This window comes from Apium graveolens, chromosome 1 (genome assembly GCF_009905375.1).
Source record: "Apium graveolens cultivar Ventura chromosome 1, ASM990537v1, whole genome shotgun sequence".
NCBI classification, from domain to species: Eukaryota; Viridiplantae; Streptophyta; class Magnoliopsida; order Apiales; family Apiaceae; genus Apium; species Apium graveolens.
This window is the reverse complement of record NC_133647.1, coordinates 114,360,168-114,374,646: the sequence shown is the minus strand read 5'-3', so window position 1 is coordinate 114,374,646 and position 14,479 is coordinate 114,360,168. Positions and strand designations below refer to the sequence as shown.

The window sequence follows — 14,479 nt, the reverse complement described above, 5'->3', positions numbered from 1 at the left end:
CCAATCACTTCTCTTGTAGCACATTTTGAAAGCGTACGGTATCGATTCAAGTCCCATTCAAGTCTTTGGGATTGTCAAGAAATTTGATGTCAATAGACAATGGTTTGAACGAAAAAGACTTGTTTGTACAGGTTCCTACAAAGGATTTTCGCCCAAACCGTTGTGTTATATTTTGTCGAAAAGGTTGATGTCATGACACAATAGTTTCCCAAAAAAGGCTTGTTTGTACACTTTCGTACAATGGTTTAATTTGAAAATTGTTGTCTTATATTTTAGAAAATCATTCTTCCAAATTTTAAACCCCTGTATCGAATTAAATTAAGAAAAACTGAAATATTCAACTGGATCGACATTAAATGGCTCGTTTCACTTTTCTTTACTCATATGGTGTCTTTATGTAATATCGTAAACTTAACAAGTCCCGAAATATTCATATGTATAGTTATCGACTATATTTCGAAAGTAATGACGGGATCTACGTACCTATATGATTACGATACAACATATTATAACGAAAAAATATAAGTTATTTATTTTATATAACCTTAGTGATATTTAAACATGTGTTTAATAATGTGAGTTTTTACATGCCAATCACTTCTCTTGTAGCACATTTTGAAAGCGTACGGTATCGATTCAAGTCCCATTCAAGTCTTTGGGATTGTCAAGAAATTTGATGTCAATAGACAATGGTTTGAACGAAAAAGACTTGTTTATACAGGTTCTTACAAAGGATTTTCGCCCAAACCGTTCTGTTATATTTTGTCGAAAAGGTTGATGTCATGACACAATGGTTTCCCAAAAAAGGCTTGTTTGTACACTTTCGTACAATGGTTTAATTTGAAAATTGTTGTCTTATATTTTAGAAAATCATTCTTCCAAATTTTAAACCCCTATATCGAATTAAATTAAGAAAAAATGAAATATTCAAATGGATCGACATTAAATGGCTTGTTTCACTTTTCTTTACTCATACGGTGTCTCTATGTAATATTATAAACTTAACAAGTCCCGAAATATTCATATGTATAGTTATCGACTATATTTCGAAAGTAATGACGGGATCTACGTACCTATATGATTACGATACAACATATTATAACGAAAAAATATAAGTTATTTATTTCATATAACCTTAGTGATATTTAAACATGTGTTTGATAATGTGAGTTTTTACATGCCAATCACTTCTCTTGTAGCACATTTTGAAAGCGTACGGTATCGATTCAAGTCCCATTCAAGTCTTTGGGATTGTCAAGAAATTTGATGTCAATAGACAATGGTTTGAACGAAAAAGACTTGTTTGTACAGGTTCTTACAAAGGATTTTCGCCCAAACCGTTGTGTTATATTTTGTCGAAAAGGTTGATGTCATGACACAATGGTTTCCCAAAAAAGGCTTGTTTGTACACTTTCGTACAATGGTTTAATTTGAAAATTGTTGTCTTATATTTTAGAAAATCATTCTTCCAAATTTTAAACCCCTGTATCGAATTAAATTAAGAAAAACTGAAATATTCAACTAGATCGACATTAAATGGCTCGTTTCACTTTTCTTTACTCATATGGTGTCTTTATGTAATATCGTAAACTTAACAAGTCCCGAATCTTTCATATGTATAGTTATCGACTATATTTCGAAAGTAATGACGGGATCTACGTACGTATATGATTACAATACAACATATTATAACGAAAAAATATAAGTTATTTATTTCGTATAATCTTAGTGATATTTAAACATGTGTTTGATAATATGAGTTTTTACATGCCAATCACTTCTCTTGTAGCACATTTTGAAAGCGTACGGTAATGATTCAAGTCTCATTCAAGTCTTTGGGATTGTCAAGAAATTTGATGTCAATAGACAATGGCTTTAACGAAAAAGACTTGTTTGTATAGGTTTTTACAATGGATTTTCGCCGAACCCGTTGCCTTATATTTTGTCAAAAAGGTTGATGTCATGACACAATGGTTTCCTAAAAAAAGGCTTGTTTGTACACTTTCGTACAATGGTTTAATTTTAAAACTATTGTCTTATATTTTAGAAAATCATTCTTCCAAACCTAAATCACGCCTTCAATAAAAATTCAATTTTTTTTTAAAATTTCAGGCGGGAATCTAAATAAAATAGAGGGGGAAACGAAAATTTTAATTTTTTGTAAATCAACGGCTCAGAATAGTCTATTCATAATCCAACGATAAAGAAAATGTGACTTTTTTTAATTTTATATAAATAAAATTTACAGTAAAAATAATTCAAACCCTCTGAAAATTAGACACCGATTTTTCATGAAAGTTGTTGTAACATATTTTCTAATGCAGGTTATTCAGACAACGAGTAAGACACCATTGTCTGAAACTCTTTTACTCAACAGAGGTGATAAACTATTGTCTGTTATGCTTTGTTTCTAACATTGGTTTTTCTGCACCATTGTCTCAAATAAATAACACATTGGTACCGGATAACCATTGTCTAAGTTGCACAACAGTCCTTAAAACCCATTGTGTAAAACAATAGAAAGCACACCGGTTTATTGTGACCTAAACAACACTTGTACCAATAGAAGTCACACAATGAGGATGAATACAACCATTGTCTCATTGGAGCACATGAGCACCATTTAGACAACATTTTTGAATAAGTTGAATCACCATTGTGTGAAACATAATGATACAAGGCTTTTTGGTCAACTACTAATTAACCGTTGTCTAATTTTTTGTGACAACAGTTTTTTTGGCCACCATTGTGTAATAGGTGTTGTCTGATTCAGTTTCTGGTGTAGTGAACGTATCTTGGACTCTAGGCAAGTTTTTAAACCCTACCTTTTAAAATTGTTGTGTTGTGTTTATTTTCAAATAAATGCTATATATACATGATGTTGTATTACGATATTTTATTAATTGTGATATGTAATATCATACAATATGTTAATGATTTTGGTACATGAATATTGTCGAATTCAATAGATAATGCTACATAGTAGCGTTGTATATAGGAGGTGTATATTTTATACCGAGGATCCGTCAGTATAATTTGATAAAAACGGGAAGTATTCAGGATGTGTTATATTTAAGAATATTAATGCCATAGTAGAGCGTGATGAACAATTGTAAGACCAAGAGTCGGGAAACTTTTATAAAGTATAAACCCGAGAATCATACTGGAGATGTTTTGGACGATTAAAAGTCCATAGGTATTTTATTCTGAGGGACTCGATGTCCCCTCGCAAAGCATTAAGTACCTCAAACTTTTATTAAAACGATTTCCAAAGATCGTGTTCCCTCAACTTATATTATTTATTTAAACGATGAATATTATTTTAAATACTCATTTTAAAGAAGAAGTATTCTTGGAAGAATACTTATTTAAAATTTTTGAATATTTAACATTTACTTAAGATTTAATCTATTTACTTAAACATAAATCATTCAGGGAATATTATTCAAATATTCTTTTAAAATAGAATTGTTCGAGGTTGATTATTTTAATAAATATTAATTGGTTATTAAATATTTATTTTATGATTATATATGGTTTAAAAATCATAAATCTTATTTAAAAATATTTTCTGAGTTTCAGAAAATCATTTTGGTATTATCCGAACTTTGAAAAATATTATTTCAATATATATTAATTATTTTGACTATAGTGTCAAAGGAAAATTCCCCTTAAATACTTATCTGTTGATAACGGTCAACTCACACTATCTTATTACTTCCTCCGGAAATTCTCGGAAGGACATATATACATATATAAGATGAGTTGTATCTATGAACAAGCAAAAGACTTGAGGAACTTCGATATAATTCAAGTTCCTGTTTTATAATAAGATTTTTTAAAAGGACAAGGAGAGGTAGACTCTAGTACTTTGTGTACTAGAGCGACTACTGGTGTGCCACATGTAAACATGTGGAGTATGTAGAAAGTCTGGATGTATGGGACACACATAATATGCCCGAATGCAGCAAGGGTGACAACCGGATGTATGGTAGTCATCCTTCTACTAGTAGAAAAGTTTACAGATTTCCATCTTATGACTGATCATTGTATGCGGTGGCTCCGTTGAATGTCCTATTCTTCCAATTGGAATTGAGATGCAATATAGTAATTCAAGCCTATGCACTGGGTTTACCATTAAGGTATTTGCAGACTAATAAGTCAATTGAAAACATTATTTCAAAAAGAGGTGTATATCACCAAGAAAATAATTATCCTTAGTATATAAATCGAGAACATTGTCAAGATATTTTGATATAGATAAGATATCTTATTTGATTTAAAAAGAAAAAGGTGTATACCACCAAGTTTTCAAATTTTCATATTATACGATGAAGTATTATATTAACAGTTATTCCCAAAATGTTTTATACATTATGGCTGAGCATTATTGCTCAATCTTGCTTTCTTTTAAATGTCACAACACAACATATAACCAGTATGCCAGTAAGACACCTAGTCGACTGCACCTGCGAGGAGAAGTCCTTGCATCATTGCTTCAGGAAAGCCAGAACATATAAATAGGCTTCAAATAATTGTAAGATTATTATAACTTCATGTAGAGGTTATGAATAATAGTTTAAGATCCTGGAAAGTACATTTGAGTTGTAATAAAAGAAGATTACATTTTGTACATCGTTTCTAAGGCTATAATTGTGTGTGTGTGTGCGCGTGAGATTGAGGTTTGTTGGATTATTGAGTTAATACAGGTTAAACATGATTGAAGGATTGCGTGACCACCCAGATTTCTTACCCCGAAGTATGGGGAGTTACATCACGTGTAATGCCCTCTCATGGGAAACCTATAAAAAAGTACGAGTAACAAGGCTCGTGTTGTCGAAATCGACATATGGTGTTGGTAATGACGTTTCAACCTCAAATGCGCCGGACACTCAGCTCCGTGTTTTATATCAAAATATTTTCTAAATCATGTAAGATTTTCAATTCTCATCTTCCATTCTAATTATCTCTAGTGATTCCATTGGTCTTATTATAATACCTCAATTATGTTTTCCAATATAACTTACTCATAGGTACTACATCCGGTAGTCCTATAACGAACTCTATATGAACTCTTACGCTATGCTCATATCTAGCTTTGCTCCCAATACTCTCATCTTTAAGTACTATAACTTATTATTCTGATACCATTTCTATAACACCCCCAAATTCGAGATCAGGAATCTGGGTTGTCATGCAATCCTTCAATCATGTATAACATGCATCAACTTAATAATCCAATAATTCCACATCAAAGAACCCCAATCTCTCTCTCTCTCACACACACACATGTTATAGCCTCAGAAATGATGTACAACAAGTACCATTTGTTATTACAACTCAAATGTATAAAGGATCTCAAACAATTATTTGTAACATTTACATGAAGTTACAATAATTACTACTAATATCTTATACCTATATGAATGATATAGCCCACCTTAAACTAAGCAGCAGTAGCTACAGAAAGTCTTTCCATCTTCCAAGTTTCTTCACCAACATACCAGTTATCAATTGTGTTGTGACATTTAAAAGAAAGAAAGAGTGAGCAGAAATGCTCAGCAATAATATAAAATAGTTAAAATTGACAGTTAAATCTGACTGTAATTTCTAGTATAATATTATATAATTAGGAGAATAACTTTCTTTGTGATATACACCTATTTCAAAAACAATATTTCATTTCTCAATTATTTTGCGAATATTTTCACTAAACCCAACACCTAGGCTTGAGTTACAGTATTGCAAACAATTTCAATTGGAAATTTATTAGGACATTCACCGGAGCCGTACTATACGATGATCAGTCGTATAGCATAATGTTGTTATTATTTTCTACTAATAGAGGGATGACTTCCTTACTACCGGTTCTCACCCTTGCCGCATTTGGGCATTCTATGCATCTCCTTTCTCCCAGGTATATTTTGCATACTTCGCATGTCCATCGGTATTCATAGTACCTTCTCATGCGATAATAATTAGTAATCTCCCCAGTACATAAAGTACTGGAGTCTACCACTCCCCATCCTTAAAGAATTCTATCATATATCTAGATATTATTTTGTTCCCCAAGCATAATGCTTGTTGATAGGTATATACCGATACATATACACACTTTCAGAAATTTTGGAGGAAGTATTATGATAATGTGAGTCGAAATAATAGTTTTTGACGTTTTGTTGGAGTAAATACTGTTGTCAAAGGATAAATATTTAAGGGGGAGTTCCTTTTGAAACTATAGTCAAAATATTTAAAACAAGTCAAAATTTTATTTCTTCACAATTTGAAAGTACTTGAATGATTTACTAAAATTCAGAAAATATTTAAAAATTTGATTTATGATTTTTAATCACTTAAAACCTAAAATAAATATTTAATAATACTCAATAGTCATTAAATATATTAAAACTCAAATAATTCTCTTTTAAATGAATATTTGAAATAACATTCATCGACTAAATAATAATTAATTTGAGTAAATAAGATTCTTGGAGATCGTTTGATAAAAAATCGAGGTATTTGATAAACCGTGAGGGAATATCGAGTCACTTGGAATATTTACTTTAATATCAAATAGAAAATAATTATTTCAAACAAATCTGGAATACTTTCGGATTTTTAATAATTATATATATCGACCGACCCCCGGTCAATAATATAACATAATATACCACGCTGCTTATTAGCGTTAACATTCTTGGAAACACCTCAGGAATGCTTGTGGATTTTTATCAACTTATATCGACCAACACTCAGTCTCAATACACATCTGATATATAATCTGCTCTTCTCTAGCGTTATCAATTGAACTCCGGTAATATATATTTATACCAAAATCATCAACATATCGGATGATATTTTTATATCACAATTATTAAAACATCACAATAAAACATTGTGTCACTACAAGAAAAAAGTCCATAGACATCGGTTTTTGGCCGATGTCTATGTTGTTTGGCAACCGATGTTGATGTCGGTGATGTCTATTCTAGACATCGGCCATAACCCGCTGTCTTTACTTGCTTAGACATCGTTTCTGGCAAAAAAACTGATGTTCATGCATTGTTTTTTTACAAAAAATATTAGAAATAAATAATTTAATAAATAAATTACACCTATTACAACAGATTAAACATATTATGAGCTATGTTTTTTTCCACATAGACATCGAGTATTTTCATTTAGGTGATGTAAAATCAGATATTAAACATCGATTTCTTTAGTGAAAGGTGATGTCTATATCGGCACATAGACATCAGTTTTATCCCAAACAAAGTGTTGTCCATGTTTAATTTAGACTTGAACATGTCAGTCTTTGACATCAATTATTCATCTAAAAGCGATGTACATTAACTTTTTTGACATCAGTTTTTCTTCTTTAAAAGTGATGTCTATATTGTCACATAAACATCAGTTTTATCCCAAACAAAGTGATGCCTATTTTTAATTTATACTTGAACATGGCAGTCTTTGACATCAGTTTTTTATCTAAAAGCATGTACATTAACATTTTTTGACATCAGTTTTTGTTCTTTAAAATTGATGTACAATTGCTTTTGTAACTAAGATATATCAAATATACGGAACTTGCACTCAAGTAAACTAAAGAAATAATAGATTTAAATACATGCTTAAATATATAGTCTGGTCCTTTATCATCATCAAAATAAACTGCATCTTACATTGAAAAGATACTAGTTTATTTTCTGATATGCCCATCAATTCATCATCTATATATTTTGGTGAAACATCTACATTCTGAGGAAGATTGGATCCAAGTTCCCGCTGTGTTTTAGAGTTTTGTCCACCAGTTGACTTCTGCAACACGTCTAAATAGATGCATGTTCCAGCTAATTTTTGGCGAAAAAGATTTAAAGGTGGCCTGTAAAATAGTGAAGTACGATGCTCAAGGTTTTTATGGAGTATACCCAAAATCAAAGCAGGGACAGAGAAAACAAATATCAGTCTGCGGAAGTTCTTTATAGTTTATACCTCTCAGCAGAAATGTGGTGCATTCGCGATCTGAGATTAGTATATGAATTATAAGATGCAGCAAACTCTAGAGATGCCATGGAACTCTAGAGAGTAAAAAGCTGTGGTACCATTAAGGGGAATAAGTTCCTTAGATCAAGTGGCTGCAAACATGTGTTTACACTTCATATGTTAAAAAATTATGAGCAATTTTTAGGAAATGTACGACATTACTAAAGGCTACAGCTACCGCAAAACCTATTGTATTAACATATCTGAAGCGGTGAGTTTCATATTGTACTGGGAAGCTATCATGGCTATCATCACTCGTGATGATCTTTCAGAACAGTAACAGGACAATCTACATTATTAACCACATGCTTGCTAATGCTGCCCATGATAGCCCTGCAAATCAAACATAACTCGTATTATCACATAATTAGTTAAATGCCTTGGGAAATAAAAATGGAAAAAGGATTCAGCCAACTCTCTGAAACTTAGAAAATTAAAAACATGACCGGCTGAACATTGTAACATCCTGAGAACCCTCTTTGAACAACTTAAGGATTAGATTGAGCATGGATATAACTGTAGTCATCTTATGAGCAATTGTACAAGCAGAGAAACCAACACCATTAGTTCTTTAGGTCTGCCGATGCTTGTTACATCAGATTATAATCCCCAATTTGTTAACCTACTCACTCTAAATATCTATTATATTTCATATCTATAAGGTTCTTGTGGACTACATCACAAAATATTGTGTAATTCATTTCCCAGCAACTCTAAAGGTTGTGTCGTGTATGATGCATCCGTAATAAATGTCAACAATATGTGCCAAGTTAATAAAAATTATACAGATTGATTAATTTATATTAGTAATATTATTCGTGAAAGCATCATCCGAAGAATGAACAACATGCACCTTATGCTCTTCAACAACGTATCCCAGTCAGTTTCACTGAATTGGTGTCCTCCAACTTCTATGAGATGGACCAATGCCCCCAAAGAAATTGACAGCACTGACTGATCTATCTTTTTGGCACATTCTAAGAGCAAACTAAGTAATGGAGGCAGCACAAATGACACTTCCTAAGAGAAATAAAGAGAAATGTCACCAAATGACATGTATTGACAAGAACACAATCTGGATTAAGTGCAAAACTAGCTACGAAACAGGAGGACTACTTCTCACCAATTAAAATGGAAACCATAACAGAAAATAGATAATTAGCTTAGCTACATTAAGATCAAAAGGAGTGTTATAAGAAAAATCATAAGCAGAGTTAAAACAAGCAAGAATGCATATAAAATCCTTGATTCTCGGTTAACAGGGAAAGGATTGGAGTTCAGTGATATTATCTCTAAGCCAAGTGCAGCTTAAATTCTGGATTCCGCAAGATGTTTAGATGCATGATATCATCCATATTGGGTCACCAGTGACATTATTTACTGTCACAACTATCGTGGCAAAACAGCCACTAAGTTTTGTAGCCCCTCTATATATAGCCTGCTGCCTACTTTATAATATGCAGTTTTAGTTATAATAGTCTGATAGATACACTTACATATTCTCTGCAGTTCTCCTTAACAGATTGAATGGTTCAGAAAGTATCAAAAAGATGAAGAAGGTTAGAAATATTGAAAGTAGATGAAAAAATTACAAATATAGAGTTGGCAAGGTACTAGTTGTTTCTTGTGTTCCTCCTCAGGCTCAGACTCGGTGTCCAACTCAGTATGATACTCGGTATCATTGTTACGAGTGTCCAGGGCTAATGCAAGTGGAAACACGTCTCCATTTTTCAGGAACCAAAGAGAAACATGGGTCAACACAAGACAACTGCAAAAAATACAAGACAACTATAAAAAATTACAAACAATCAAAGTACCTTAAAAATAAACCGAAGATTACCTCAAATAATAGTTGTATCATATAGAAAAACAAAATTAAAAAATTAATAAATGAAAGATAAATCCAATTAAACAAAAATAACATGCTAATTATTACCCAAACCATATTCCTTATAACCAACAAAAAGTATTAAAATTAAAAACCCCAATTTAAAAAATTAGGGTTTCGATTTTAAAAATCCCCAATTTAAGAAATTAGGTTTTTGATTTTAAAAAACGTAACTGTTAAAGCAGAGAAGACCATAATAGTATTCATGTAAAGGAGACACCAAGAGATTGTTAGCAGACCGGTGAAGGTGATTGTGATGGTGAACCCATCGGACCAGGTGGAAATGGTGGTTACTAAAACAGCAGAGCTGGTGGCGGTGGCCATTAGAGTAGCGAAGGTTGTAGTGGTGAGAGACGAGTGAGAGATGAGTGAGAGAGAGAGAGAGATTCAGTGGGGGGTTGATAGACGAGAGAGAGATTTGTGAGAGACTTTTTTTTGTTTTTAGTTTCTCTGGACAGGGGGATTAAGTTTGAGGGAAAGTTTTGAAAATTTCACTAAGGGGGAAACAAATTGAAGTGGCCCGCGCTGATTTATTTTAGAGAACTTTAGATACCGGTTTTTAAATAATCGATGTCTTCAAATAACAACGACATCAGAAAAACACGGGGTGATGTTATTACCTCTTTTAACATTAGTGGCATCCGCAACCGATGTCTAATGTGTGATGTCTATTCAACTTTTTCTCGTAGTGTGTATATATCGCAATGATTGAAAATATTAACACAACATTTTGTAAAAGGTAGGGTCACTACAACAAATCTGGCCATTTACGACGGTTTTTTTGAACTGAAATCGTCGTAATTGAGCCATTTACGACAGAAAAAAATCGTCATTTTTGGTCGAGTAGTAAGTTCATTTTTTCGTCACAAGATAAAATTGCGTCGCAAGTTAGGAAGAAGGGGCCCACATACTCAATAAAATAATAAATGTACTTACGACGGAGTATATTCCGTCGTAAGTTATCAACATATGACGAAAAATAATGTCGTATGTTCTCTTGCTGGACCCACATTTAATGAAATTAAACATAAATTTACGACGCAACTATACGTTGTAAGTTAGTAAATTACGACAGAAAAAATGTCATATTTTGGGAATTAGGGCCTATTTACGACGGAATTTGCGATGAACAACCGTCGTAAGTTTGTATTTCCAGGTTTAAAAAAAATATCTAGCCGGATTCCGCTCACTTTCCGGCAACCCCAATTCAACTATTTAACCACTAGTATTATCCCAATTCGGGAACATATCAGGTTCCCTAAATGAATCCTACAATAGGAAACCGCCAATTTCTTTGCTTGCTTAATAACGGAAACCATATCATCCCTCAAATTCTTATCTTTCAAAGATAAAACCTTCTTCCCCTCATCATAAGCATGATGATAACAACCTAAAAAATAACAAAAAGCCGGCAACAAAATTCCCCGATAAGCGATCAATCAAAACCCTCTCCATTATATCACGAGACAATTTCAAGTTCGCGGCCTCGGCGCATTCCACATTGTATAGTATGGACTCAAATAATGAATTCTTCCTTGACTATCCTGATGTTCATCCTATGCATGCCTTCAACAACACAGGCATTAGAAATAAATATTAAAATTAGTTGCATACCAAGTAGTTGGAAAAGAATATATATAAATGCAATTGCAATAAAAATTGGACGGTACAAAAGGAATCGAACCAACTCCAAGAGAAAATAAGTTAACACATACAGTATAGTGGAGAGGGAGGGTGGACAGAGAAAGAGGGGGAGAGAGAGTTGTCCTGATACCTAAATTTCAAGAGTTATGCTCAGTGATCAGGGATGGCAGAGACTTTCGAACAAATTCCAAATCACCAGTTTTGTTATATATATCTACTATCATTGCACTTAAAAGTGGAGGCTGGCTGCATGGGTGCAGAACAGTTTTCCCCGGATCAGTACTTAGAACAACAACAATTAATTAAGCTCAACAAAATGAAGCACAAAAGTATTACAAGCTTAAAGAGAAGCTGGACTAGTTATGCTACAGAATAATATTGCAGGTTTGCCTTATGCATAATTAGGACAGAAGTTAGAGAAAGGAACATGTTCAACTACATGCTTCTAGGGGAGTTGAGCCGGACCTCCTCGGAACCTCAACGTCTGGCTCGAGATAGATGTTCCTTTCTGGTAAAAATGTATCTGGCTCAACTCCCCTAAAAGCAAAGATTACCGATAATAAGCGCACTCTTAGGCTGTAGCTGAACATAATCCTGTACAACTTAGCGCACCTGAACCAAAATTGAACAAAGGGTTTTACGTTGATGAAAGAATTTCTTAGCCCCCGTTCTAAGAAATTATACCGGGGCTAAGAAATTATACGTACATACATATACAAAAACCTATGAGATTGATTGCTTTTTTGACAAAAGAATTATAATTGGTGTTACAGAACATTTAGTACAAAATTAGATACATAATTACAAAATTTAAAATGAAAAAAAAATCAGAATTTGCTTAGTGAGAAGTGAGTATATAAATGGATTATTTGTTATGTAATATATAGATCATAATTCATAAACAAGGCGAGGTCAAGCCAAGTCAAGTTCTAAGTGTAAACGAGTTGTGCTTTAGTATGGCTTCGCTTCAAAATTTGTTTGATCTCGCCTAGTTTGTGAACTCTAGCCAACTTGTGAACATCTCAGCTCTCATATTACAGGTCCATATAGGCTACAACTTATATTTAATGTTCGATAGAGCATTCAGTTACACCAAGTTATTTTTAATGTTAAATAGAGTACTCAAGTGATTTATGTTTTCTGTATGCAAGTGATTCAAAATCTTAAGAAGCAACTAGTTATTGCTTTTACTATGAAGCAAAACTTATTTTCTTGCATAAGCACAAGGCCTTGTTACTAGATTCCGTGTGGATTAAATTTTAAAATAAAATGCAGGTGACATCTAAGAAGAAAAGTATAGCAGGTGAGGCAGGAATGATTTTACAAGAAAAAGTGAAGCAATTGGCTCCTGCAACATAAACTGTAGTGGATAGGTAAACTGTTATTCTATACCTTAATAGGGGAGAGATTTTGACCAATAAAAATGTATCTGGTAAGCCAAACACCAGCTGCAACACTATCTTCCTCAACAATAACCAGATGTTCATCACCATTATTTTAAATTCCCAACCCACCTCTATCTTCCTCAACAATAACCCCCTAATTTCACTATTCACACTCTCAACTCACCCCTTTTCTCTGTTACTTCTGAAGCAACTAATAACAGCAACAACAATTCGCCTTCTTTGAATAAAACTGGTGAATCTTCTTCACCACCCATCACTCTTGTTTCTCATGACTCTGTTCCTCTTGCAGGTGTCATTCAGTTTGAAAAACCCAGCTTTTCTGCTCGGATTATTTGTTGGCTTCTAGTAAAAGCTGTACTAGATCAGGCCGATTTTGACTAATGGCCAAATGAAGTAAAGTTTGACCATCAGCATCAGCTGACTCAACAGCCTTCCAAGAAGGATCACTTTATCTAATACATCTCTAATTTCATCCATATCATCATCGATAACAAGTTGAATCAGAGCAGGATATCCAACAAACATGATTTTTATAGCACTATCAATAAACACTTGTTCGTGCAATTGAAAACTGACTGAAACTAGTAAAGATCTTTCCGCAAGTGGGTTGTCTGATTGGATCGAAAAGTAAATGGGTTGCATCAAATTTTGGTTTTTGTTGATGTATGGGGATTAAGATTGTAGATCTGGGCAGTGAGGCCAAGAGAGAAGAGATGTATGTGTTTAACTTTGTCCAGTGTGCTGTGTTTGTCAATATTATCCAAAGGCTGTAAGTTGATTGCATACTAGCAATCCGTGTTAGACCCCTTCATCAAATAAATAAGTGATACCTAGTCTATTATGTAGCTCACATTACCATCTCCACCAGATACAAGGTAATAAAATTATTAAAAGATAAATTAGCGGAGGTAGAGATTTTGATATGAAAAACTTTCAAATTTCAAGTGATTTTTATTTAATTTTTAAAATTCAATTAATCCTTATATGATTTCTTTATAGGAGTATATATAAAAAGTTAATAAATTAAAATAGTATATCCAAGATCAACTAATATTTAATTGATCTCCTTATCACGCTAAACTACGATTACGGCTATTTTCTAATTTTTTTATAATTTTTATTATAAATCTATAATTATTATATATTTACATAAATATATTAAAATTAATATATGATTGAATAAATAAAATTTAAAATTTATTTATATATTAACGCAATTCATGTATTGCACAAGATATAAAATATTATTATTCAATAGTGAGTTTGTGGACTGCTCTTGCAACCTAAAGTTACCACTTACAAGTCACACACAATCAATGGTTGAGTTATAATAGACTAAAGAGAGAAAAATGAAGTAATAAATAATTGAAGAGTTTGTGAATGACTTTTTTAATGATATAACTAATTATTTTAAAAATATTTGTCAACGATTCAACCGTGTGAAGTTTAATATATATATATATATATATATATATATATATATATATATATTAGTGAC

At 32.5% G+C, this 14,479-nt stretch overlaps 2 long non-coding RNA genes across 3 annotated transcripts; both read right to left on the bottom strand.

Annotated features, from left to right (window-relative positions):
• Window positions 1–7,653: 7,653 nt before the first annotated feature.
• LOC141720485 (uncharacterized) lies at window positions 7,654–9,884 on the bottom strand. Of its 2 annotated transcripts, XR_012574394.1 has the most exons (4): window positions 9,636–9,884; window positions 8,897–9,063; window positions 7,993–8,376; window positions 7,654–7,882 (listed from the first exon to the last, which is right to left on the bottom strand). It is a non-coding gene; the product is annotated as an uncharacterized LOC141720485 (long non-coding RNA). The 2 variants fall into 2 exon arrangements; XR_012574393.1 differs by having other exon boundaries at window positions 8,897–9,884.
• A 248-nt stretch (window positions 9,885–10,132) lies between these two features.
• On the bottom strand, window positions 10,133–13,752 carry LOC141666070 (uncharacterized). The gene is made up of 3 exons (XR_012552175.1): window positions 12,968–13,752; window positions 11,706–12,187; window positions 10,133–11,497 (listed from the first exon to the last, which is right to left on the bottom strand). It is a non-coding gene; the product is annotated as an uncharacterized LOC141666070 (long non-coding RNA).
• Between the last annotated feature and the right edge of the window lie 727 nt (window positions 13,753–14,479).